This window comes from Stigmatopora argus, chromosome 5, assembly GCF_051989625.1.
Source record: "Stigmatopora argus isolate UIUO_Sarg chromosome 5, RoL_Sarg_1.0, whole genome shotgun sequence".
In the NCBI taxonomy this organism is placed as follows: Eukaryota; Metazoa; Chordata; class Actinopteri; order Syngnathiformes; family Syngnathidae; genus Stigmatopora; species Stigmatopora argus.
The window spans coordinates 22,043,251-22,071,215 of record NC_135391.1 but is presented as its reverse complement, the minus strand read 5'-3'; positions in this window follow the sequence as shown (position 1 = coordinate 22,071,215).

Sequence of the window (27,965 nt, the reverse complement as noted above, 5' to 3'; positions counted from 1 at the left end):
AAAAGCACATTTTGGCCATAAAAAGTGAATATGTCCCCTGCAACCAAACGAACTGTCAGAGACACAAATCTACAATGGACATAGTGTAAAATGGTCCAATTCAAGTAAGTTATTCATTTGGCATCATTCGAATGGATAGAAATCAAGTTTTAATGAAAATTATCATACTCTGCCAAAACGTGCTTTTCAGCCCCTGAAAAGCACATTTTGGCCATAAAAACTGAATATGTCCCCTGCAACCAAACGAACTGTCAGAGACACAAATCTACAATGGACATAGTGTAAAATGGTCCAATTCAAGTAAGTTATTCATTTGGCATCATTCGAATGGATAGAAATCAAGTTTTAATGAAAATTATCATACTCGGCCAAAACATGCTTTTCAGCCCCTGAAAAGCACATTTTGGCAATAAAAACTGAAAATGTCCCCTGCAACCAAACGAACTGTCGGAGACACAAATCTACAATGGACATAGTGTAAAATGGTCCAATTCAAGTAAGTTATTCAGTTGGCATCATTCGAAGTGATAGAAATCAAGTTTTAATGAAAATTATCATACTCGGCCAAAACTTGCTTTTCAGCCCCTGAAAAGCACATTTTGGCCATAAAAAGTGAATATGTCCCCTGCAACCAAACGAACTGTCAGAGACACAAATCTACAATGGACATAGTGTAAAATGGTCCAATTCAAGTAAGTTATTCATTTGGCATCATTCGAAGTGATAGAAATCAAGTTTCAAATGAAAATTATCATACTCGGCCAAAACATGCTTTTCAGCCCCTGAAAAGCACATTTTGGCCATAAAAACTGAATATGTCCCCTGCAACCAAACGAACTGTCAGAGACACAAATCTACAATGGACATAGTTTAAAATGGTCCAATTCAAGTAAGTTATTCATTTGGCATCATTCGAAGTGATAGAAATTAAGTTTTAATGAAAATCATCATACTCGGCCAAAACATGCTTTTCAGCCCCTGAAAAGCACATTTTGGCCATAAAAACTGAATATGTCCCCTGCAACCAAACGAACAGTCAGAGACACAAATCTACAATGGACATAGTGTAAAATGGTCCAATTCAAGTAAGTTATTCACTTGGCATCATTCGCAGTGATAGAAATCAAGTTTTAATGAAAATTATCATACTCGGCCAAAACATGCTTTTCAGCCCCTGAAAAGCACATTTTGGCCATAAAAACTGAATATGTCCCCTGCAACCAAACGAACTGTCAGAGACACAAATCTACAATGGACATACTGTAAAATGGTCCAATTCGAGTAAGTTATTCATTTGGCATCATTCGCAGTGATAGAAATCAAGTTTTAATGAAAATTATCATACTCGGCCAAAACATGCTTTTCAGGCTCTGAAAAGCACATTTTGGCCATAAAAACTGAAAATGTCCCCTGCAACCAAACGAACTGTCGGAGACACAAATCTACAATGGACATAGTGTAAAATGGTCCAATTCAAGTAAGTTATTCATTTGGCATCATTCGAAGTGATAGAAATCAAGTTTTAATGAAAATTATCATACTCGGCCAAAACATGCTTTTCAGCCCCTGAAAAGCACATTTTGGCCATAAAAACTGAATATGTCCCCTGCAACCAAACGAACTGTCAGAGACACAAATCTACAATGGACATAGTGTAAAATGGTCCAATTCAAGTAAGTTATTCATTTGGCATCATTCGAATGGATAGAAATCAAGTTTTAATGAAAATTATCATACTCGGCCAAAACATGGTTTTCAGCCCCTGAAAAGCACATTTTGGCCATAAAAACTGAATATGTCCCCTGCAACCAAACGAACTGTCAGAGACACAAATCTACAATGAACATAGTGTAAATTTGTCCAATTCAAGGAAGTTATTCATTTGGCATCATTCGAAGTGATAGAAATTAAGTTTTAATGAAAATCATCATACTCTGCCAAAACGTGCTTTTCAGCCCCTGAAAAGCACATTTTGGCCATAAAAACTGAAAATGTCCCCTGCAACCAAACGAACTGTCGGAGACACAAATCTACAATGGACATAGTGTAAAATGGTCCAATTCAAGTAAGTTATTCATTTGGCATCATTCGAATGGATAGAAATCAAGTTTTAATGAAAATTATCATACTCGGCCAAAACTTGCTTTTCAGCCTCTGAAAGCACATTTTGGCAATAAAAACTGAAAATGTCCCCTGCAACCAAACGAACTGTCGGAGACACAAATCTACAATGGACATAGTGTAAAATGGTCCAATTCAAGTAAGTTATTCAGTTGGCATCATTCGAAGTGATAGAAATCAAGTTTTAATGAAAATTATCATACTCGGCCAAAACTTGCTTTTCAGCCCCTGAAAAGCACATTTTGGCCATAAAAAGTGAATATGTCCCCTGCAACCAAACGAACTGTCAGAGACACAAATCTACAATGGACATAGTGTAAAATGGTCCAATTCAAGTAAGTTATTCATTTGGCATCATTCGAAGTGATAGAAATCAAGTTTCAAATGAAAATTATCATACTCGGCCAAAACATGCTTTTCAGCCCCTGAAAAGCACATTTTGGCCATAAAAACTGAATATGTCCCCTGCAACCAAACGAACTGTCAGAGACACAAATCTACAATGGACATAGTTTAAAATGGTCCAATTCAAGTAAGTTATTCATTTGGCATCATTCGAAGTGATAGAAATTAAGTTTTAATGAAAATCATCATACTCGGCCAAAACATGCTTTTCAGCCCCTGAAAAGCACATTTTGGCCATAAAAACTGAATATGTCCCCTGCAACCAAACGAACAGTCAGAGACACAAATCTACAATGGACATAGTGTAAAATGGTCCAATTCAAGTAAGTTATTCACTTGGCATCATTCGCAGTGATAGAAATCAAGTTTTAATGAAAATTATCATACTCGGCCAAAACATGCTTTTCAGCCCCTGAAAAGCACATTTTGGCCATAAAAACTGAATATGTCCCCTGCAACCAAACGAACTGTCAGAGACACAAATCTACAATGGACATACTGTAAAATGGTCCAATTCGAGTAAGTTATTCATTTGGCATCATTCGCAGTGATAGAAATCAAGTTTTAATGAAAATTATCATACTCGGCCAAAACATGCTTTTCAGGCTCTGAAAAGCACATTTTGGCCATAAAAACTGAAAATGTCCCCTGCAACCAAACGAACTGTCGGAGACACAAATCTACAATGGACATAGTGTAAAATGGTCCAATTCAAGTAAGTTATTCATTTGGCATCATTCGAAGTGATAGAAATCAAGTTTTAATGAAAATTATCATACTCGGCCAAAACATGCTTTTCAGCCCCTGAAAAGCACATTTTGGCCATAAAAACTGAATATGTCCCCTGCAACCAAACGAACTGTCAGAGACACAAATCTACAATGGACATAGTGTAAAATGGTCCAATTCAAGTAAGTTATTCATTTGGCATCATTCGAATGGATAGAAATCAAGTTTTAATGAAAATTATCATACTCGGCCAAAACATGGTTTTCAGCCCCTGAAAAGCACATTTTGGCCATAAAAACTGAATATGTCCCCTGCAACCAAACGAACTGTCAGAGACACAAATCTACAATGGACATAGTGTAAATTTGTCCAATTCAAGGAAGTTATTCATTTGGCATCATTCGAAGTGATAGAAATTAAGTTTTAATGAAAATCATCATACTCTGCCAAAACGTGCTTTTCAGCCCCTGAAAAGCACATTTTGGCCATAAAAACTGAATATGTTCCCTGCAACCAAACGAACTGTCAGAGACACAAATCTACAATGGACATAGTGTAAAATGGTCCAATTCAAGTAAGTTATTCATTTGGCATCATTCGAATGGATAGAAATCAAGTTTTAATGAAAATTATCATACTCGGCCAAAACATGCTTTTCAGCCTCTGAAAGCACATTTTGGCAATAAAAACTGAAAATGTCCCCTGCAACCAAACGAACTGTCGGAGACACAAATCTACAATGGACATAGTGTAAAATGGTCCAATTCAAGTAAGTTATTCATTTGGCATCATTCGAAGTGATAGAAATCAAGTTTTAATGAAAATTATCATACTCGGCCAAAACTTGCTTTTCAGCCCCTGAAAAGCACATTTTGGCCATAAAAAGTGAATATGTCCCCTGCAACCAAACGAACTGTCAGAGACACAAATCTACAATGGACATAGTGTAAAATGGTCCAATTCAAGTAAGTTATTCATTTGGCATCATTCGAATGGATAGAAATCAAGTTTTAATGAAAATTATCATACTCTGCCAAAACGTGCTTTTCAGCCCCTGAAAAGCACATTTTGGCCATAAAAAGTGAATATGTCCCCTGCAACCAAACGAACTGTCAGAGACACAAATCTACAATGGACATAGTGTAAAATGGTCCAATTCAAGTAAGTTATTCATTTGGCATCTATCGAATGGATAGAAATCAAGTTTTAATGAAAATTATCATACTCGGCCAAAACATGGTTTTCAGCCCCTGAAAAGCACATTTTGGCCATAAAAACTGAATATGTCCCCTGCAACCAAACGAACTGTCAGACACACAAATCTACAATGGACATAGTGTAAAATGGTCCAATTCAAGTAAGTTATTCATTTGGCATCATTCGAAGTGATAGAAATTAAGTTTTAATGAAAATCATCATACTCGGCCAAAACATGCTTTTCAGCCTCTGAAAAGCACATTTTGGCCATAAAAACTGAAAATGTCCCCTGCAACCAAACGAACTGTCGGAGACACAAATCTACAATGGACATAGTGTAAAATGGTCCAATTCAAGTAAGTTATTCATTTGGCATCATTCGAAGTGATAGAAATCAAGTTTTAATGAAAATTATCATACTCGGCCAAAACATGCTTTTCAGCCTCTGAAAAGCACATTTTGGCCATAAAAACTGAAAATGTCCCCTGCAACCAAACGAACTGTCGGAGACACAAATCTACAATGGACATAGTGTAAAATGGTCCAATTCAAGTAAGTTATTCATTTGGCATCATTCGAAGTGATAGAAATCAAGTTTTAATGAAAATTATCATACTCGGCCAAAACATGCTTTTCAGCCCCTGAAAAGCACATTTTGGCCATAAAAACTGAATATGTCCCCTGCAACCAAACGAACTGTCAGAGACACAAATCTACAATGGACATAGTGTAAAATGGTCCAATTCAAGTAAGTTATTCATTTGGCATCATTCGAATGGATAGAAATCAAGTTTTAATGAAAATTATCATACTCGGCCAAAACATGCTTTTCAGCCCCTGAAAAGCACATTTTGGCCATAAAAACTGAAAATGTCCCCTGCAACCAAACGAACTGTCGGAGACACAAATCTACAATGGACATAGTGTAAAATGGTCCAATTCAAGTAAGTTATTCATTTGGCATCATTCGAAGTGATAGAAATCAAGTTTTAATGAAGATTATCATACTCGGCCAAAACATGCTTTTCAGCCCCTGAAAAGCACATTTTGGCCATAAAAACTGAATATGTCCCCTGCAACCAAACGAACTGTCAGAGACACAAATCTTCAATGGACATTGGTAAAATGGTCCAATTCGAGTAAGTTATTCATTTGGCATCATTCGCAGTGATAGAAATCAAGTTTTAATTAAAATTATCATACTCGGCCAAAACATGCTTTTCAGGCTCTGAAAAGCACATTTTGGCCATAAAAAATGAATATGTCCCCTGCAACCAAACGAACTGTCAGAGACACAAATCTACAATGGACATAGTGTAAAATGGTCCAATTCAAGTAAGTTATTCATTTGGCATCATTCGAATGGATAGAAATCAAGTTTTAATGAAAATTATCATACTCTGCCAAAACGTGCTTTTCAGCCCCTGAAAAGCACATTTTGGCCATAAAAACTGAATATGTCCCCTGCAACCAAACGAACTGTCAGAGACACAAATCTAAAATGGACATAGTGTTAAATGGTCCAATTCAAGTAAGTTATTCATTTGGCATCATTCGAAGTGATAGAAATCAAGTTTCAATGAAAATTATCATACTCGGCCAAAACATGCTTTTCAGCCCCTGAAAAGCACATTTTGGCCATAAAAACTGAATATGTCCCCTGCAACCAAACGAACCGTCAGAGACACAAATCTACAATGGACATAGTGTAAAATGGTCCAATTCAAGTAAATTATTCATTTGGCATCATTCGAAGTGATAGAAATTAAGTTTTAATGAAAATCATCATACTCGGCCAAAACATGCTTTTCAGCCCCTGAAAAGCACATTTTGGCCATAAAAACTGAATATGTCCCCTGTAACCAAACGAACAGTCAGAGACACAAATCTACAATGGACATAGTGTAAAATGGTCCAATTCAAGTAAGTTATTCATTTGGCATCATTCGCAGTGATAGAAATCAAGTTTTCATGAAAATTATCATACTCGGCCAAAACATGCTTTTCAGCCCCTGAAAAGCACATTTTGGCCATAAAAACTGAATATGTCCCCTGCAACCAAACGAACTGTCAGAGACACAAATCTACAATGGACATACTGTAAAATGGTCCAATTCGAGTAAGTTATTCATTTGGCATCATTCGCAGTGATAGAAATCAAGTTTTAATGAAAATTATCATACTCGGCCAATACATGCTTTTCAGGCTCTGAAAAGCACATTTTGGCCATAAAAACTGAATATGTCCCCTGCAACCAAACGAACTGTCAGAGACACAAATCTACAATGGACATAGTGTAAAATGGTCCAATTCAAGTAAGTTATTCATTTGGCATCATTCGAATGGATAGAAATCAAGTTTTAATGAAAATTATCATACTCTGCCAAAACGTGCTTTTCAGCCCCTGAAAAGCACATTTTGGCCATAAAAACTGAAAATGTCCCCTGCAACCAAACGAACTGTCGGAGACACAAATCTACAATGGACATAGTGTAAAATGGTCCAATTCAAGTAAGTTATTCATTTGGCATCATTCGAAGTGATAGAAATCAAGTTTTAATGAAAATTATCATACTCGGCCAAAACATGCTTTTCAGCCTCTGAAAAGCACATTTTGGCCATAAAAACTGAAAATGTCCCCTGCAACAAAACAAACTGTCGGAGACACAAATCTACAATGGACATAGTGTAAAATGGTCCAATTCAAGTAAGTTATTCATTTGGCATCATTCGAAGTGATAGAAATCAAGTTTTAATGAAGATTATCATACTCGGCCAAAACATGCTTTTCAGCCCCTGAAAAGCACATTTTGGCCATAAAAACTGAATATGTCCCCTGCAACCAAACGAACTGTCAGAGACACAAATCTTCAATGGACATTGTGTAAAATGGTCCAATTCGAGTAAGTTATTCATTTGGCATCATTCGCAGTGATAGAAATCAAGTTTTAATTAAAATTATCATACTCGGCCAAAACATGCTTTTCAGGCTCTGAAAAGCACATTTTGGCCATAAAAAATGAATATGTCCCCTGCAACCAAACGAACTGTCAGAGACACAAATCTACAATGGACATAGTGTAAAATGGTCCAATTCAAGTAAGTTATTCATTTGGCATCATTCGAATGGATAGAAATCAAGTTTTAATGAAAATTATCATACTCTGCCAAAACGTGCTTTTCAGCCTCTGAAAAGCACATTTTGGCCATAAAAACTGAATATGTCCCCTGCAACCAAACGAACCGTCAGAGACACAAATCTACAATGGACATAGTGTAAAATGGTCCAATTCAAGTAAGTTATCATTTGGCATCATTCGAAGTGATAGAAATTAAGTTTTAATGAAAATCATCATACTCGGCCAAAACATGCTTTTCAGCCCCTGAAAAGCACATTTTGGCCATAAAAACTGAATATGTCCCCTGCAACCAAACGAACAGTCAGAGACACAAATCTACAATGGACATAGTGTAAAATGGTCCAATTCAAGTAAGTTATTCATTTGGCATCATTCGCAGTGATAGAAATCAAGTTTTAATGAAAATTATCATACTCGGCCAATACATGCTTTTCAGGCTCTGAAAAGCACATTTTGGCCATAAAAACTGAATATGTCCCCTGCAACCAAACGAACTGTCAGAGACACAAATCTACAATGGACATAGTGTAAAATGGTCCAATTCAAGTAAGTTATTCATTTGGCATCATTCGAATGGATAGAAATCAAGTTTTAATGAAAATTATCATACTCTGCCAAAACGTGCTTTTCAGCCCCTGAAAAGCACATTTTGGCCATAAAAACTGAAAATGTCCCCTGCAACCAAACGAACTGTCGGAGACACAAATCTACAATGGACATAGTGTAAAATGGTCCAATTCAAGTAAGTTATTCATTTGGCATCATTCGAAGTGATAGAAATCAAGTTTTAATGAAAATTATCATACTCGGCCAAAACATGCTTTTCAGCCTCTGAAAAGCACATTTTGGCCATAAAAACTGAAAATGTCCCCTGCAACAAAACGAACTGTCGGAGACACAAATCTACAATGGACATAGTGTAAAATGGTCCAATTCAAGTAAGTTATTCATTTGGCATCATTCGAAGTGATAGAAATCAAGTTTTAATGAAGATTATCATACTCGGCCAAAACATGCTTTTCAGCCCCTGAAAAGCACATTTTGGCCATAAAAACTGAATATGTCCCCTGCAACCAAACGAACTGTCAGAGACACAAATCTACAATGGACATACTGTAAAATGGTCCAATTCGAGTAAGTTATTCATTTGGCATCATTCGCAGTGATAGAAATCAAGTTTTAATGAAAATTATCATACTCGGCCAAAACATGCTTTTCAGGCTCTGAAAAGCACATTTTGGCCATAAAAACTGAAAATGTCCCCTGCAACCAAACGAACTGTCGGAGACACAAATCTACAATGGACATAGTGTAAAATGGTCCAATTCAAGTAAGTTATTCATTTGGCATCATTCGAAGTGATAGAAATCAAGTTTTAATGAAAATTATCATACTCGGCCAAAACATGCTTTTCAGCCCCTGAAAAGCACATTTTGGCCATAAAAACTGAATATGTCCCCTGCAACCAAACGAACTGTCAGAGACACAAATCTACAATGGACATAGTGTAAAATGGTCCAATTCAAGTAAGTTATTCATTTGGCATCATTCGAATGGATAGAAATCAAGTTTTAATGAAAATTATCATACTCGGCCAAAACATGGTTTTCAGCCCCTGAAAAGCACATTTTGGCCATAAAAACTGAATATGTCCCCTGCAACCAAACGAACTGTCAGAGACACAAATCTACAATGGACATAGTGTAAATTTGTCCAATTCAAGGAAGTTATTCATTTGGCATCATTCGAAGTGATAGAAATTAAGTTTTAATGAAAATCATCATACTCTGCCAAAACGTGCTTTTCAGCCCCTGAAAAGCACATTTTGGCCATAAAAACTGAAAATGTCCCCTGCAACCAAACGAACTGTCGGAGACACAAATCTACAATGGACATAGTGTAAAATGGTCCAATTCAAGTAAGTTATTCATTTGGCATCATTCGAAGTGATAGAAATCAAGTTTTAATGAAAATTATCATACTCGGCCAAAACATGCTTTTCAGCCCCTGAAAAGCACATTTTGGCCATAAAAACTGAATATGTTCCCTGCAACCAAACGAACTGTCAGAGACACAAATCTACAATGGACATAGTGTAAAATGGTCCAATTCAAGTAAGTTATTCATTTGGCATCATTCGAATGGATAGAAATCAAGTTTTAATGAAAATTATCATACTCGGCCAAAACATGCTTTTCAGCCTCTGAAAGCACATTTTGGCAATAAAAACTGAAAATGTCCCCTGCAACCAAACGAACTGTCGGAGACACAAATCTACAATGGACATAGTGTAAAATGGTCCAATTCAAGTAAGTTATTCATTTGGCATCATTCGAAGTGATAGAAATCAAGTTTTAATGAAAATTATCATACTCGGCCAAAACTTGCTTTTCAGCCCCTGAAAAGCACATTTTGGCCATAAAAAGTGAATATGTCCCCTGCAACCAAACGAACTGTCAGAGACACAAATCTACAATGGACATAGTGTAAAATGGTCCAATTCAAGTAAGTTATTCATTTGGCATCATTCGAATGGATAGAAATCAAGTTTTAATGAAAATTATCATACTCTGCCAAAACGTGCTTTTCAGCCCCTGAAAAGCACATTTTGGCCATAAAAAGTGAATATGTCCCCTGCAACCAAACGAACTGTCAGAGACACAAATCTACAATGGACATAGTGTAAAATGGTCCAATTCAAGTAAGTTATTCATTTGGCATCTATCGAATGGATAGAAATCAAGTTTTAATGAAAATTATCATACTCGGCCAAAACATGGTTTTCAGCCCCTGAAAAGCACATTTTGGCCATAAAAACTGAATATGTCCCCTGCAACCAAACGAACTGTCAGACACACAAATCTACAATGGACATAGTGTAAAATGGTCCAATTCAAGTAAGTTATTCATTTGGCATCATTCGAAGTGATAGAAATTAAGTTTTAATGAAAATCATCATACTCGGCCAAAACATGCTTTTCAGCCTCTGAAAAGCACATTTTGGCCATAAAAACTGAAAATGTCCCCTGCAACCAAACGAACTGTCGGAGACACAAATCTACAATGGACATAGTGTAAAATGGTCCAATTCAAGTAAGTTATTCATTTGGCATCATTCGAAGTGATAGAAATCAAGTTTTAATGAAAATTATCATACTCGGCCAAAACATGCTTTTCAGCCTCTGAAAAGCACATTTTGGCCATAAAAACTGAAAATGTCCCCTGCAACCAAACGAACTGTCGGAGACACAAATCTACAATGGACATAGTGTAAAATGGTCCAATTCAAGTAAGTTATTCATTTGGCATCATTCGAAGTGATAGAAATCAAGTTTTAATGAAAATTATCATACTCGGCCAAAACATGCTTTTCAGCCCCTGAAAAGCACATTTTGGCCATAAAAACTGAATATGTCCCCTGCAACCAAACGAACTGTCAGAGACACAAATCTACAATGGACATAGTGTAAAATGGTCCAATTCAAGTAAGTTATTCATTTGGCATCATTCGAATGGATAGAAATCAAGTTTTAATGAAAATTATCATACTCGGCCAAAACATGCTTTTCAGCCCCTGAAAAGCACATTTTGGCCATAAAAACTGAAAATGTCCCCTGCAACCAAACGAACTGTCGGAGACACAAATCTACAATGGACATAGTGTAAAATGGTCCAATTCAAGTAAGTTATTCATTTGGCATCATTCGAAGTGATAGAAATCAAGTTTTAATGAAGATTATCATACTCGGCCAAAACATGCTTTTCAGCCCCTGAAAAGCACATTTTGGCCATAAAAACTGAATATGTCCCCTGCAACCAAACGAACTGTCAGAGACACAAATCTTCAATGGACATTGGTAAAATGGTCCAATTCGAGTAAGTTATTCATTTGGCATCATTCGCAGTGATAGAAATCAAGTTTTAATTAAAATTATCATACTCGGCCAAAACATGCTTTTCAGGCTCTGAAAAGCACATTTTGGCCATAAAAAATGAATATGTCCCCTGCAACCAAACGAACTGTCAGAGACACAAATCTACAATGGACATAGTGTAAAATGGTCCAATTCAAGTAAGTTATTCATTTGGCATCATTCGAATGGATAGAAATCAAGTTTTAATGAAAATTATCATACTCTGCCAAAACGTGCTTTTCAGCCCCTGAAAAGCACATTTTGGCCATAAAAACTGAATATGTCCCCTGCAACCAAACGAACTGTCAGAGACACAAATCTAAAATGGACATAGTGTTAAATGGTCCAATTCAAGTAAGTTATTCATTTGGCATCATTCGAAGTGATAGAAATCAAGTTTCAATGAAAATTATCATACTCGGCCAAAACATGCTTTTCAGCCCCTGAAAAGCACATTTTGGCCATAAAAACTGAATATGTCCCCTGCAACCAAACGAACCGTCAGAGACACAAATCTACAATGGACATAGTGTAAAATGGTCCAATTCAAGTAAATTATTCATTTGGCATCATTCGAAGTGATAGAAATTAAGTTTTAATGAAAATCATCATACTCGGCCAAAACATGCTTTTCAGCCCCTGAAAAGCACATTTTGGCCATAAAAACTGAATATGTCCCCTGTAACCAAACGAACAGTCAGAGACACAAATCTACAATGGACATAGTGTAAAATGGTCCAATTCAAGTAAGTTATTCATTTGGCATCATTCGCAGTGATAGAAATCAAGTTTTCATGAAAATTATCATACTCGGCCAAAACATGCTTTTCAGCCCCTGAAAAGCACATTTTGGCCATAAAAACTGAATATGTCCCCTGCAACCAAACGAACTGTCAGAGACACAAATCTACAATGGACATACTGTAAAATGGTCCAATTCGAGTAAGTTATTCATTTGGCATCATTCGCAGTGATAGAAATCAAGTTTTAATGAAAATTATCATACTCGGCCAATACATGCTTTTCAGGCTCTGAAAAGCACATTTTGGCCATAAAAACTGAATATGTCCCCTGCAACCAAACGAACTGTCAGAGACACAAATCTACAATGGACATAGTGTAAAATGGTCCAATTCAAGTAAGTTATTCATTTGGCATCATTCGAATGGATAGAAATCAAGTTTTAATGAAAATTATCATACTCTGCCAAAACGTGCTTTTCAGCCCCTGAAAAGCACATTTTGGCCATAAAAACTGAAAATGTCCCCTGCAACCAAACGAACTGTCGGAGACACAAATCTACAATGGACATAGTGTAAAATGGTCCAATTCAAGTAAGTTATTCATTTGGCATCATTCGAAGTGATAGAAATCAAGTTTTAATGAAAATTATCATACTCGGCCAAAACATGCTTTTCAGCCTCTGAAAAGCACATTTTGGCCATAAAAACTGAAAATGTCCCCTGCAACAAAACAAACTGTCGGAGACACAAATCTACAATGGACATAGTGTAAAATGGTCCAATTCAAGTAAGTTATTCATTTGGCATCATTCGAAGTGATAGAAATCAAGTTTTAATGAAGATTATCATACTCGGCCAAAACATGCTTTTCAGCCCCTGAAAAGCACATTTTGGCCATAAAAACTGAATATGTCCCCTGCAACCAAACGAACTGTCAGAGACACAAATCTTCAATGGACATTGTGTAAAATGGTCCAATTCGAGTAAGTTATTCATTTGGCATCATTCGCAGTGATAGAAATCAAGTTTTAATTAAAATTATCATACTCGGCCAAAACATGCTTTTCAGGCTCTGAAAAGCACATTTTGGCCATAAAAAATGAATATGTCCCCTGCAACCAAACGAACTGTCAGAGACACAAATCTACAATGGACATAGTGTAAAATGGTCCAATTCAAGTAAGTTATTCATTTGGCATCATTCGAATGGATAGAAATCAAGTTTTAATGAAAATTATCATACTCTGCCAAAACGTGCTTTTCAGCCTCTGAAAAGCACATTTTGGCCATAAAAACTGAATATGTCCCCTGCAACCAAACGAACCGTCAGAGACACAAATCTACAATGGACATAGTGTAAAATGGTCCAATTCAAGTAAGTTATCATTTGGCATCATTCGAAGTGATAGAAATTAAGTTTTAATGAAAATCATCATACTCGGCCAAAACATGCTTTTCAGCCCCTGAAAAGCACATTTTGGCCATAAAAACTGAATATGTCCCCTGCAACCAAACGAACAGTCAGAGACACAAATCTACAATGGACATAGTGTAAAATGGTCCAATTCAAGTAAGTTATTCATTTGGCATCATTCGCAGTGATAGAAATCAAGTTTTAATGAAAATTATCATACTCGGCCAATACATGCTTTTCAGGCTCTGAAAAGCACATTTTGGCCATAAAAACTGAATATGTCCCCTGCAACCAAACGAACTGTCAGAGACACAAATCTACAATGGACATAGTGTAAAATGGTCCAATTCAAGTAAGTTATTCATTTGGCATCATTCGAATGGATAGAAATCAAGTTTTAATGAAAATTATCATACTCTGCCAAAACGTGCTTTTCAGCCCCTGAAAAGCACATTTTGGCCATAAAAACTGAAAATGTCCCCTGCAACCAAACGAACTGTCGGAGACACAAATCTACAATGGACATAGTGTAAAATGGTCCAATTCAAGTAAGTTATTCATTTGGCATCATTCGAAGTGATAGAAATCAAGTTTTAATGAAAATTATCATACTCGGCCAAAACATGCTTTTCAGCCTCTGAAAAGCACATTTTGGCCATAAAAACTGAAAATGTCCCCTGCAACAAAACGAACTGTCGGAGACACAAATCTACAATGGACATAGTGTAAAATGGTCCAATTCAAGTAAGTTATTCATTTGGCATCATTCGAAGTGATAGAAATCAAGTTTTAATGAAGATTATCATACTCGGCCAAAACATGCTTTTCAGCCCCTGAAAAGCACATTTTGGCCATAAAAACTGAATATGTCCCCTGCAACCAAACGAACTGTCAGAGACACAAATCTTCAATGGACATTGTGTAAAATGGTCCAATTCGAGTAAGTTATTCATTTGGCATCATTCGCAGTGATAGAAATCAAGTTTTAATTAAAATTATCATACTCGGCCAAAACATGCTTTTCAGGCTCTGAAAAGCACATTTTGGCCATAAAAAATGAATATGTCCCCTGCAACCAAACGAACTGTCAGAGACACAAATCTACAATGGACATAGTGTAAAATGGTCCAATTCGAGTAAGTTATTCATTTGGCATCATTCGCAGTGATAGAAATCAAGTTTTAATGAAAATTATCATACTCGGCCAATACATGCTTTTCAGGCTCTGAAAAGCACATTTTGGCCATAAAAACTAAATATGTCCCCTGCAACCAAACGAACTGTCAGAGACACAAATCTACAATGGACATAGTGTAAAATGGTCCAATTCAAGTAAGTTATTCATTTGGCATCATTCGAATGGATAGAAATCAAGTTTTAATGAAAATTATCATACTCTGCCAAAACGTGCTTTTCAGCCCCTGAAAAGCACATTTTGGCCATAAAAACTGAAAATGTCCCCTGCAACCAAACGAACTGTCGGAGACACAAATCTACAATGGACATAGTGTAAAATGGTCCAATTCAAGTAAGTTATTCATTTGGCATCATTCGAAGTGATAGAAATCAAGTTTTAATGAAAATTATCATACTCGGCCAAAACATGCTTTTCAGCCTCTGAAAAGCACATTTTGGCCATAAAAACTGAAAATGTCCCCTGCAACAAAACGAACTGTCGGAGACACAAATCTACAATGGACATAGTGTAAAATGGTCCAATTCAAGTAAGTTATTCATTTGGCATCATTCGAATGGATAGAAATCAAGTTTTAATGAAAATTATCATACTCGGCCAAAACTTGCTTTTCAGCCTCTGAAAGCACATTTTGGCAATAAAAACTGAAAATGTCCCCTGCAACCAAACGAACTGTCGGAGACACAAATCTACAATGGACATAGTGTAAAATGGTCCAATTCAAGTAAGTTATTCAGTTGGCATCATTCGAAGTGATAGAAATCAAGTTTTAATGAAAATTATCATACTCGGCCAAAACTTGCTTTTCAGCCCCTGAAAAGCACATTTTGGCCATAAAAAGTGAATATGTCCCCTGCAACCAAACGAACTGTCAGAGACACAAATCTACAATGGACATAGTGTAAAATGGTCCAATTCAAGTAAGTTATTCATTTGGCATCATTCGAAGTGATAGAAATCAAGTTTCAAATGAAAATTATCATACTCGGCCAAAACATGCTTTTCAGCCCCTGAAAAGCACATTTTGGCCATAAAAACTGAATATGTCCCCTGCAACCAAACGAACTGTCAGAGACACAAATCTACAATGGACATAGTTTAAAATGGTCCAATTCAAGTAAGTTATTCATTTGGCATCATTCGAAGTGATAGAAATTAAGTTTTAATGAAAATCATCATACTCGGCCAAAACATGCTTTTCAGCCCCTGAAAAGCACATTTTGGCCATAAAAACTGAATATGTCCCCTGCAACCAAACGAACAGTCAGAGACACAAATCTACAATGGACATAGTGTAAAATGGTCCAATTCAAGTAAGTTATTCACTTGGCATCATTCGCAGTGATAGAAATCAAGTTTTAATGAAAATTATCATACTCGGCCAATACATGCTTTTCAGCCCCTGAAAAGCACATTTTGGCCATAAAAACTGAATATGTCCCCTGCAACCAAACGAACTGTCAGAGACACAAATCTACAATGGACATACTGTAAAATGGTCCAATTCGAGTAAGTTATTCATTTGGCATCATTCGCAGTGATAGAAATCAAGTTTTAATGAAAATTATCATACTCGGCCAAAACATGCTTTTCAGGCTCTGAAAAGCACATTTTGGCCATAAAAACTGAATATGTCCCCTGCAACCAAACGAACTGTCAGAGACACAAATCTACAATGGACATAGTGTAAAATGGTCCAATTCAAGTAAGTTATTCATTTGGCATCATTCGAATGGATAGAAATCAAGTTTTAATGAAAATTATCATACTCTGCCAAAACGTGCTTTTCAGCCCCTGAAAAGCACATTTTGGCCATAAAAACTGAAAATGTCCCCTGCAACCAAACGAACTGTCGGAGACACAAATCTACAATGGACATAGTGTAAAATGGTCCAATTCAAGTAAGTTATTCATTTGGCATCATTCGAAGTGATAGAAATCAAGTTTTAATGAAAATTATCATACTCGGCCAAAACATGCTTTTCAGCCTCTGAAAAGCACATTTTGGCCATAAAAACTGAAAATGTCCCCTGCAACAAAACAAACTGTCGGAGACACAAATCTACAATGGACATAGTGTAAAATGGTCCAATTCAAGTAAGTTATTCATTTGGCATCATTCGAATGGATAGAAATCAAGTTTTAATGAAGATTATCATACTCGGCCAAAACATGCTTTTCAGCCCCTGAAAAGCACATTTTGGCAATAAAAACTGAAAATGTCCCCTGCAACCAAACGAACTGTCAGAGACACAAATCTTCAATGGACATTGTGTAAAATGGTCCAATTCGAGTAAGTTATTCATTTGGCATCATTCGCAGTGATAGAAATCAAGTTTTAATTAAAATTATCATACTCGGCCAAAACATGCTTTTCAGGCTCTGAAAAGCACATTTTGGCCATAAAAAATGAATATGTCCCCTGCAACCAAACGAACTGTCAGAGACACAAATCTACAATGGACATAGTGTAAAATGGTCCAATTCAAGTAAGTTATTCATTTGGCATCATTCGAATGGATAGAAATCAAGTTTTAATGAAAATTATCATACTCTGCCAAAACGTGCTTTTCAGCCTCTGAAAAGCACATTTTGGCCATAAAAACTGAATATGTCCCCTGCAACCAAACGAACCGTCAGAGACACAAATCTACAATGGACATAGTGTAAAATGGTCCAATTCAAGTAAGTTATCATTTGGCATCATTCGAAGTGATAGAAATTAAGTTTTAATGAAAATTATCATACTCTGCCAAAACGTGCTTTTCAGCCCCTGAAAAGCACATTTTGGCCATAAAAACTGAAAATGTCCCCTGCAACCAAACGAACTGTCGGAGACACAAATCTACAATGGACATAGTGTAAAATGGTCCAATTCAAGTAAGTTATTCATTTGGCATCATTCGAAGTGATAGAAATCAAGTTTTAATGAAAATTATCATACTCGGCCAAAACATGCTTTTCAGCCTCTGAAAAGCACATTTTGGCCATAAAAACTGAAAATGTCCCCTGCAACAAAACGAACTGTCGGAGACACAAATCTACAATGGACATAGTGTAAAATGGTCCAATTCAAGTAAGTTATTCATTTGGCATCATTCGAAGTGATAGAAATCAAGTTTTAATGAAGATTATCATACTCGGCCAAAACATGCTTTTCAGCCCCTGAAAAGCACATTTTGGCCATAAAAACTGAATATGTCCCCTGCAACCAAACGAACTGTCAGAGACACAAATCTTCAATGGACATTGTGTAAAATGGTCCAATTCGAGTAAGTTATTCATTTGGCATCATTCGCAGTGATAGAAATCAAGTTTTAATTAAAATTATCATACTCGGCCAAAACATGCTTTTCAGGCTCTGAAAAGCACATTTTGGCCATAAAAAATGAATATGTCCCCTGCAACCAAACGAACTGTCAGAGACACAAATCTACAATGGACATAGTGTAAAATGGTCCAATTCGAGTAAGTTATTCATTTGGCATCATTCGCAGTGATAGAAATCAAGTTTTAATGAAAATTATCATACTCGGCCAATACATGCTTTTCAGGCTCTGAAAAGCACATTTTGGCCATAAAAACTGAATATGTCCCCTGCAACCAAACGAACTGTCAGAGACACAAATCTACAATGGACATAGTGTAAAATGGTCCAATTCAAGTAAGTTATTCATTTGGCATCATTCGAATGGATAGAAATCAAGTTTTAATGAAAATTATCATACTCTGCCAAAACGTGCTTTTCAGCCCCTGAAAAGCACATTTTGGCCATAAAAACTGAAAATGTCCCCTGCAACCAAACGAACTGTCGGAGACACAAATCTACAATGGACATAGTGTAAAATGGTCCAATTCAAGTAAGTTATTCATTTGGCATCATTCGAAGTGATAGAAATCAAGTTTTAATGAAAATTATCATACTCGGCCAAAACATGCTTTTCAGCCTCTGAAAAGCACATTTTGGACATAAAAACTGAAAATGTCCCCTGCAACAAAACGAACTGTCGGAGACACAAATCTACAATGGACATAGTGTAAAATGGTCCAATTCAAGTAAGTTATTCATTTGGCATCATTCGAATGGATAGAAATCAAGTTTTAATGAAAATTATCATACTCGGCCAAAACTTGCTTTTCAGCCTCTGAAAGCACATTTTGGCAATAAAAACTGAAAATGTCCCCTGCAACCAAACGAACTGTCGGAGACACAAATCTACAATGGACATAGTGTAAAATGGTCCAATTCAAGTAAGTTATTCAGTTGGCATCATTCGAAGTGATAGAAATCAAGTTTTAATGAAAATTATCATACTCGGCCAAAACTTGCTTTTCAGCCCCTGAAAAGCACATTTTGGCCATAAAAAGTGAATATGTCCCCTGCAACCAAACGAACTGTCAGAGACACAAATCTACAATGGACATAGTGTAAAATGGTCCAATTCAAGTAAGTTATTCATTTGGCATCATTCGAAGTGATAGAAATCAAGTTTCAAATGAAAATTATCATACTCGGCCAAAACATGCTTTTCAGCCCCTGAAAAGCACATTTTGGCCATAAAAACTGAATATGTCCCCTGCAACCAAACGAACTGTCAGAGACACAAATCTACAATGGACATAGTTTAAAATGGTCCAATTCAAGTAAGTTATTCATTTGGCATCATTCGAAGTGATAGAAATTAAGTTTTAATGAAAATCATCATACTCGGCCAAAACATGCTTTTCAGCCCCTGAAAAGCACATTTTGGCCATAAAAACTGAATATGTCCCCTGCAACCAAACGAACAGTCAGAGACACAAATCTACAATGGACATAGTGTAAAATGGTCCAATTCAAGTAAGTTATTCACTTGGCATCATTCGCAGTGATAGAAATCAAGTTTTAATGAAAATTATCATACTCGGCCAATACATGCTTTTCAGCCCCTGAAAAGCACATTTTGGCCATAAAAACTGAATATGTCCCCTGCAACCAAACGAACTGTCAGAGACACAAATCTACAATGGACATACTGTAAAATGGTCCAATTCGAGTAAGTTATTCATTTGGCATCATTCGCAGTGATAGAAATCAAGTTTTAATGAAAATTATCATACTCGGCCAAAACATGCTTTTCAGGCTCTGAAAAGCACATTTTGGCCATAAAAACTGAATATGTCCCCTGCAACCAAACGAACTGTCAGAGACACAAATCTACAATGGACATAGTGTAAAATGGTCCAATTCAAGTAAGTTATTCATTTGGCATCATTCGAATGGATAGAAATCAAGTTTTAATGAAAATTATCATACTCTGCCAAAACGTGCTTTTCAGCCCCTGAAAAGCACATTTTGGCCATAAAAACTGAAAATGTCCCCTGCAACCAAACGAACTGTCGGAGACACAAATCTACAATGGACATAGTGTAAAATGGTCCAATTCAAGTAAGTTATTCATTTGGCATCATTCGAAGTGATAGAAATCAAGTTTTAATGAAAATTATCATACTCGGCCAAAACATGCTTTTCAGCCTCTGAAAAGCACATTTTGGCCATAAAAACTGAAAATGTCCCCTGCAACAAAACAAACTGTCGGAGACACAAATCTACAATGGACATAGTGTAAAATGGTCCAATTCAAGTAAGTTATTCATTTGGCATCATTCGAATGGATAGAAATCAAGTTTTAATGAAGATTATCATACTCGGCCAAAACATGCTTTTCAGCCCCTGAAAAGCACATTTTGGCAATAAAAACTGAAAATGTCCCCTGCAACCAAACGAACTGTCAGAGACACAAATCTTCAATGGACATTGTGTAAAATGGTCCAATTCGAGTAAGTTATTCATTTGGCATCATTCGCAGTGATAGAAATCAAGTTTTAATTAAAATTATCATACTCGGCCAAAACATGCTTTTCAGGCTCTGAAAAGCACATTTTGGCCATAAAAAATGAATATGTCCCCTGCAACCAAACGAACTGTCAGAGACACAAATCTACAATGGACATAGTGTAAAATGGTCCAATTCAAGTAAGTTATTCATTTGGCATCATTCGAATGGATAGAAATCAAGTTTTAATGAAAATTATCATACTCTGCCAAAACGTGCTTTTCAGCCTCTGAAAAGCACATTTTGGCCATAAAAACTGAATATGTCCCCTGCAACCAAACGAACCGTCAGAGACACAAATCTACAATGGACATAGTGTAAAATGGTCCAATTCAAGTAAGTTATCATTTGGCATCATTCGAAGTGATAGAAATTAAGTTTTAATGAAAATCATCATACTCGGCCAAAACATGCTTTTCAGCCCCTGAAAAGCACATTTTGGCCATAAAAACTGAATATGTCCCCTGCAACCAAACGAACAGTCAGAGACACAAATCTACAATGGACATAGTGTAAAATGGTCCAATTCAAGTAAGTTATTCATTTGGCATCATTCGCAGTGATAGAAATCAAGTTTTAATGAAAATTATCATACTCGGCCAATACATGCTTTTCAGGCTCTGAAAAGCACATTTTGGCCATAAAAACTGAATATGTCCCCTGCAACCAAACGAACTGTCAGAGACACAAATCTACAATGGACATAGTGTAAAATGGTCCAATTCAAGTAAGTTATTCATTTGGCATCATTCGAATGGATAGAAATCAAGTTTTAATGAAAATTATCATACTCTGCCAAAACGTGCTTTTCAGCCCCTGAAAAGCACATTTTGGCCATAAAAACTGAAAATGTCCCCTGCAACCAAACGAACTGTCGGAGACACAAATCTACAATGGACATAGTGTAAAATGGTCCAATTCAAGTAAGTTATTCATTTGGCATCATTCGAAGTGATAGAAATCAAGTTTTAATGAAAATTATCATACTCGGCCAAAACATGCTTTTCAGCCTCTGAAAAGCACATTTTGGCCATAAAAACTGAAAATGTCCCCTGCAACAAAACGAACTGTCGGAGACACAAATCTACAATGGACATAGTGTAAAATGGTCCAATTCAAGTAAGTTATTCATTTGGCATCATTCGAAGTGATAGAAATCAAGTTTTAATGAAGATTATCATACTCGGCCAAAACATGCTTTTCAGCCCCTGAAAAGCACATTTTGGCCATAAAAACTGAATATGTCCCCTGCAACCAAACGAACTGTCAGAGACACAAATCTTCAATGGACATTGTGTAAAATGGTCCAATTCGAGTAAGTTATTCATTTGGCATCATTCGCAGTGATAGAAATCAAGTTTTAATTAAAATTATCATACTCGGCCAAAACATGCTTTTCAGGCTCTGAAAAGCACATTTTGGCCATAAAAAATGAATATGTCCCCTGCAACCAAACGAACTGTCAGAGACACAAATCTACAATGGACATAGTGTAAAATGGTCCAATTCGAGTAAGTTATTCATTTGGCATCATTCGCAGTGATAGAAATCAAGTTTTAATGAAAATTATCATACTCGGCCAATACATGCTTTTCAGGCTCTGAAAAGCACATTTTGGCCATAAAAACTGAATATGTCCCCTGCAACCAAACGAACTGTCAGAGACACAAATCTACAATGGACATAGTGTAAAATGGTCCAATTCAAGTAAGTTATTCATTTGGCATCATTCGAATGGATAGAAATCAAGTTTTAATGAAAATTATCATACTCGGCCAAAACATGCTTTTCAGCCTCTGAAAAGCACATTTTGGCCATAAAAACTGAAAATGTCCCCTGCAACAAAACGAACTGTCGGAGACACAAATCTACAATGGACATAGTGTAAAATGGTCCAATTCAAGTAAGTTATTCATTTGGCATCATTCGAATGGATAGAAATCAAGTTTTAATGAAAATTATCATACTCGGCCAAAACTTGCTTTTCAGCCTCTGAAAGCACATTTTGGCAATAAAAACTGAAAATGTCCCCTGCAACCAAACGAACTGTCGGAGACACAAATCTACAATGGACATAGTGTAAAATGGTCCAATTCAAGTAAGTTATTCAGTTGGCATCATTCGAAGTGATAGAAATCAAGTTTTAATGAAAATTATCATACTCGGCCAAAACTTGCTTTTCAGCCCCTGAAAAGCACATTTTGGCCATAAAAAGTGAATATGTCCCCTGCAACCAAACGAACTGTCAGAGACACAAATCTACAATGGACATAGTGTAAAATGGTCCAATTCAAGTAAGTTATTCATTTGGCATCATTCGAAGTGATAGAAATCAAGTTTCAAATGAAAATTATCATACTCGGCCAAAACATGCTTTTCAGCCCCTGAAAAGCACATTTTGGCCATAAAAACTGAATATGTCCCCTGCAACCAAACGAACTGTCAGAGACACAAATCTACAATGGACATAGTTTAAAATGGTCAAATTCAAGTAAGTTATTCATTTGGCATCATTCGAAGTGATAGAAATTAAGTTTTAATGAAAATCATCATACTCGGCCAAAACATGCTTTTCAGCCCCTGAAAAGCACATTTTGGCCATAAAAACTGAATATGTCCCCTGCAACCAAACGAACAGTCAGAGACACAAATCTACAATGGACATAGTGTAAAATGGTCCAATTCAAGTAAGTTATTCACTTGGCATCATTCGCAGTGATAGAAATCAAGTTTTAATGAAAATTATCATACTCGGCCAAAACATGCTTTTCAGCCCCTGAAAAGCACATTTTGGCCATAAAAACTGAATATGTCCCCTGCAACCAAACGAACTGTCAGAGACACAAATCTACAATGGACATACTGTAAAATGGTCCAATTCGAGTAAGTTATTCATTTGGCATCATTCGCAGTGATAGAAATCAAGTTTTAATGAAAATTATCATACTCGGCCAAAACATGCTTTTCAGGCTCTGAAAAGCACATTTTGGCCATAAAAACTGAAAATGTCCCCTGCAACCAAACGAACTGTCGGAGACACAAATCTACAATGGACATAGTGTAAAATGGTCCAATTCAAGTAAGTTATTCATTTGGCATCATTCGAAGTGATAGAAATCAAGTTTTAATGAAAATTATCATACTCGGCCAAAACATGCTTTTCAGCCACTGAAAAGCACATTTTGGCCATAAAAACTGAATATGTCCCCTGCAACCAAACGAACTGTCAGAGACACAAATCTACAATGGACATAGTGTAAAATGGTCCAATTCAAGTAAGTTATTCATTTGGCATCATTCGAATGGATAGAAATCAAGTTTTAATGAAAATTATCATACTCGGCCAAAACATGGTTTTCAGCCCCTGAAAAGCACATTTTGGCCATAAAAACTGAATATGTCCCCTGCAACCAAACGAACTGTCAGAGACACAAATCTACAATGGACATAGTGTAAATTTGTCCAATTCAAGGAAGTTATTCATTTGGCATCATTCGAAGTGATAGAAATTAAGTTTTAATGAAAATCATCATACTCTGCCAAAACGTGCTTTTCAGCCCCTGAAAAGCACATTTTGGCCATAAAAACTGAAAATGTCCCCTGCAACCAAACGAACTGTCGGAGACACAAATCTACAATGGACATAGTGTAAAATGGTCCAATTCAAGTAAGTTATTCATTTGGCATCATTCGAAGTGATAGAAATCAAGTTTTAATGAAAATTATCATACTCGGCCAAAACATGCTTTTCAGCCCCTGAAAAGCACATTTTGGCCATAAAAACTGAATATGTTCCCTGCAACCAAACGAACTGTCAGAGACACAAATCTACAATGGACATAGTGTAAAATGGTCCAATTCAAGTAAGTTATTCATTTGGCATCATTCGAATGGATAGAAATCAAGTTTTAATGAAAATTATCATACTCGGCCAAAACATGCTTTTCAGCCTCTGAAAGCACATTTTGGCAATAAAAACTGAAAATGTCCCCTGCAACCAAACGAACTGTCGGAGACACAAATCTACAATGGACATAGTGTAAAATGGTCCAATTCAAGTAAGTTATTCATTTGGCATCATTCGAAGTGATAGAAATCAAGTTTTAATGAAAATTATCATACTCGGCCAAAACTTGCTTTTCAGCCCCTGAAAAGCACATTTTGGCCATAAAAAGTGAATATGTCCCCTGCAACCAAACGAACTGTCAGAGACACAAATCTACAATGGACATAGTGTAAAATGGTCCAATTCAAGTAAGTTATTCATTTGGCATCATTCGAATGGATAGAAATCAAGTTTTAATGAAAATTATCATACTCTGCCAAAACGTGCTTTTCAGCCCCTGAAAAGCACATTTTGGCCATAAAAAGTGAATATGTCCCCTGCAACCAAACGAACTGTCAGAGACACAAATCTACAATGGACATAGTGTAAAATGGTCCAATTCAAGTAAGTTATTCATTTGGCATCATTCGAATGGATAGAAATCAAGTTTTAATGAAAATTATCATACTCGGCCAAAACATGGTTTTCAGCCCCTGAAAAGCACATTTTGGCCATAAAAACTGAATATGTCCCCTGCAACCAAACGAACTGTCAGAGACACAAATCTACAATGGACATAGTGTAAATTTGTCCAATTCAAGGAAGTTATTCATTTGGCATCATTCGAAGTGATAGAAATTAAGTTTTAATGAAAATCATCATACTCTGCCAAAACGTGCTTTTCAGCCCCTGAAAAGCACATTTTGGCCATAAAAACTGAAAATGTCCCCTGCAACCAAACGAACTGTCGGAGACACAAATCTACAATGGACATAGTGTAAAATGGTCCAATTCAAGTAAGTTATTCATTTGGCATCATTCGAAGTGATAGAAATCAAGTTTTAATGAAAATTATCATACTCGGCCAAAACATGCTTTTCAGCCCCTGAAAAGCACATTTTGGCCATAAAAACTGAATATGTTCCCTGCAACCAAACGAACTGTCAGAGACACAAATCTACAATGGACATAGTGTAAAATGGTCCAATTCAAGTAAGTTATTCATTTGGCATCATTCGAAGTGATAGAAATCAAGTTTTAATGAAAATTATCATACTCGGCCAAAACTTGCTTTTCAGCCCCTGAAAAGCACATTTTGGCCATAAAAAGTGAATATGTCCCCTGCAACCAAACGAACTGTCAGAGACACAAATCTACAATGGACATAGTGTAAAATGGTCCAATTCAAGTAAGTTATTCATTTGGCATCATTCGAATGGATAGAAATCAAGTTTTAATGAAAATTATCATACTCTGCCAAAACGTGCTTTTCAGCCCCTGAAAAGCACATTTTGGCCATAAAAAGTGAATATGTCCCCTGCAACCAAACGAACTGTCAGAGACACAAATCTACAATGGACATAGTGTAAAATGGTCCAATTCAAGTAAGTTATTCATTTGGCATCATTCGAATGGATAGAAATCAAGTTTTAATGAAAATTATCATACTCGGCCAAAACATGGTTTTCAGCCCCTGAAAAGCACATTTTGGCCATAAAAACTGAATATGTCCCCTGCAACCAAACGAACTGTCAGACACACAAATCTACAATGGACATAGTGTAAAATGGTCCAATTCAAGTAAGTTATTCATTTGGCATCATTCGAAGTGATAGAAATTAAGTTTTAATGAAAATCATCATACTCGGCCAAAACATGCTTTTCAGCCTCTGAAAAGCACATTTTGGCCATAAAAACTGAAAATGTCCCCTGCAACCAAACGAACTGTCGGAGACACAAATCTACAATGGACATAGTGTAAAATGGTCCAATTCAAGTAAGTTATTCATTTGGCATCATTCGAAGTGATAGAAATCAAGTTTTAATGAAAATTATCATACTCGGCCAAAACATGCTTTTCAGCCTCTGAAAAGCACATTTTGGCCATAAAAACTGAAAATGTCCCCTGCAACCAAACGAACTGTCGGAGACACAAATCTACAATGGACATAGTGTAAAATGGTCCAATTCAAGTAAGTTATTCATTTGGCATCATTCGAAGTGATAGAAATCAAGTTTTAATGAAAATTATCATACTCGGCCAAAACATGCTTTTCAGCCCCTGAAAAGCACATTTTGGCCATAAAAACTGAATATGTCCCCTGCAACCAAACGAACTGTCAGAGACACAAATCTACAATGGACATAGTGTAAAATGGTCCAATTCAAGTAAGTTATTCATTTGGCATCATTCGAATGGATAGAAATCAAGTTTTAATGAAAATTATCATACTCGGCCAAAACATGCTTTTCAGCCCCTGAAAAGCACATTTTGGCCATAAAAACTGAAAATGTCCCCTGCAACCAAACGAACTGTCGGAGACACAAATCTACAATGGACATAGTGTAAAATGGTCCAATTCAAGTAAGTTATTCATTTGGCATCATTCGAAGTGATAGAAATCAAGTTTTAATGAAGATTATCATACTCGGCCAAAACATGCTTTTCAGCCCCTGAAAAGCACATTTTGTCCATAAAAACTGAATATGTCCCCTGCAACCAAACGAACTGTCAGAGACACAAATCTTCAATGGACATTGTGTGAAATGGTCCAATTCGAGTAAGTTATTCATTTGGCATCATTCGCAGTGATAGAAATCAAGTTTTAATTAAAATTATCATACTCGGCCAAAACATGCTTTTCAGGCTCTGAAAAGCACATTTTGGCCATAAAAAATGAATATGTCCCCTGCAACCAAACGAACTGTCAGAGACACAAATCTACAATGGACATAGTGTAAAATGGTCCAATTCAAGTAAGTTATTCATTTGGCATCATTCGAATGGATAGAAATCAAGTTTTAATGAAAATTATCATACTCTGCCAAAACGTGCTTTTCAGCCCCTGAAAAGCACATTTTGGCCATAAAAACTGAATATGTCCCCTGCAACCAAACGAACTGTCAGAGACACAAATCTAAAATGGACATAGTGTTAAATGGTCCAATTCAAGTAAGTTATTCATTTGGCATCATTCGAAGTGATAGAAATCAAGTTTCAATGAAAATTATCATACTCGGCCAAAACATGCTTTTCAGCCCCTGAAAAGCACATTTTGGCCATAAAAACTGAATATGTCCCCTGCAACCAAACGAACCGTCAGAGACACAAATCTACAATGGACATAGTGTAAAATGGTCCAATTCAAGTAAATTATTCATTTGGCATCATTCGAAGTGATAGAA